Consider the following 1,988-nt stretch of genomic DNA (forward strand, 5'->3'; position numbering starts at 1 on the left):
GTTCTTGCATCTGCACACAAATTGCTGAAGAGGAGACAGATGGTGTTCAGAAAAGGTGGGACCACAAGAAACACAAGTTTATATATGTGTGTGTGTGTATGTGAACATACTTTTTCATTCAAACGAGTGTCACCTCCATCGAAGTAGTCACCTTCAAAAGTTAAATTCTCATTTTACTGATGTGCCCAGTGAAATTTTCCAGACTTGCATCCGAAGTCAGTTTATGTACCAAACCAAAAATCCGCAATCATTCCTTAGAATCATTACGATTCTTGACACTGAGGTTGGCATTACCCAATTTCAAAACAGAATCACTCCTTTGCCTGGCTTGACCAAGAATTTTCCAAAAGGCAAATCTCTCTCCTAAAAAGAAAAAAAAAAACTAACTACTTTGTCACCTTTGAGGTTGAGCCTCTTTTGAAGCTAAAACACAAGACTTCATTGTATGATGTTTAGTTGTTTTGTCTATTTAGTTGCTGTAGATATTGGAATGTAGAGGTAACCACAGAAAAAAAAATTGGAACGAAACGAATACCGTAGAATTACATCATCTGCATATCTGGTTTCCGTGAATTCCAACGACACACTTGGCTTTTTAAAGGAGAGACAAGTAATGTTATAAGCAGTGCAGGCATTTCCATGCACGGGTCCCTTCCCTGGACTCCAGCCCTGGACAGAGCCTGAGCTTGGGCTCCGAGGACCTGTCCTTCTGTGAGCATCTCATGACGCCATGTGTGATTCTGAGTCCTCTTCATATTCTTCCAAATTGCCCCAGTTTTGACCTTCCCAAGGGTCCCGGACCTGCAGTCGACTGCCCCTCAGTGGCAGGTACACAGATCCTTGTGCTCTGTACAGCACGGTCCGAGACACAAGCCAAGCAAAGAGTCAATCTAGGGTCTGTCAAATAAAATGTGATTGGTCCAACAGTGGAGAAAACACTGGCCCTGTTGGATTCCTGGAAAGACCCATGCCGGTCACCAAGGTGACACCTTCCTAAGGGATATTTGTGTAACAATATTGACTATTCAGGATTTGTGACTTATGAACCTAATTCGGACGCCAGCCCCCAGGTAAGACGTGGCTGCAGTAAAACAAGAGATTCTGGATCTTATGCCCTACCTCACGCTGTACCCTGTGCTCCACCCTGTGCCCTCCCTGTGCCCTCCCCTATGGACTGCCGTATGTCCTACCCTGTGCCCACACCATGCTCCACCCTTCAGACAAAACTGCTCTTATGCTGCCCTGGACCGTTGAGGACCTACATCACTATAAAATAATCGCCCCGTGTGCTACCTCCAGCCCCAAGGAACTTGTCAGGAGAGTTTACACACAGGTTTCTATGCTCCCCGCCTCACTCTCCAGCTCTCAGCCTCCCCGTGACTGTCAGGGGGACTTTCCCAGCCCCAGCTGGAGGCTCTGTGTCCCGTCCTCACCCCAGGGCCCAACCGCCCTGAGGACACTGGCTGGAAGTGTTTTGCTCACCATTTAATCCCAGTGCCGGGCGGCCACCCCTCCACGTCCACTGCGGAATGGTATCTGGAATGTCTCAGGCATTCATGTTTTAATGTTTCGTAAACCCAAATGTCAAGGAATTCTCCCCTAGTCGTAACTTTCCCTAATCCCTCCGGCTGACTTTGGGCTGACTTCCTCTGACCGGCACGGTGACGCCCCCCTAGGTGCCTGCACGCTGGAAGGCCCAGCCTCGGGGCGCTCCTCTCCCAGCTCAGCCACCGCCCCCGCGCCGCACCTCGCCACACGCTCCCAAACTGCCACCCATAGCCCTTCCCGGGGTCCTGCGGGAGATGGCTCCCTGGTGACAGGTGTGGGAATCCGGCGGCCAAAGGTCAGCCCCAGGCAGCACGGACCAGCAGGTGACTTTGGAGGCAAACCGCTCCAGGTTCAGTCTGACTCCACAGCCGGCCGCCCTGAGACCCTCTCGGAGCCTCTCCGCCTCCGGGGCTTGTCTGCGGATCGTAGAAACAGCAAGA

This window comes from Tamandua tetradactyla, chromosome 12 (genome assembly GCF_023851605.1).
Source record: "Tamandua tetradactyla isolate mTamTet1 chromosome 12, mTamTet1.pri, whole genome shotgun sequence".
In the NCBI taxonomy this organism is placed as follows: Eukaryota; Metazoa; Chordata; class Mammalia; order Pilosa; family Myrmecophagidae; genus Tamandua; species Tamandua tetradactyla.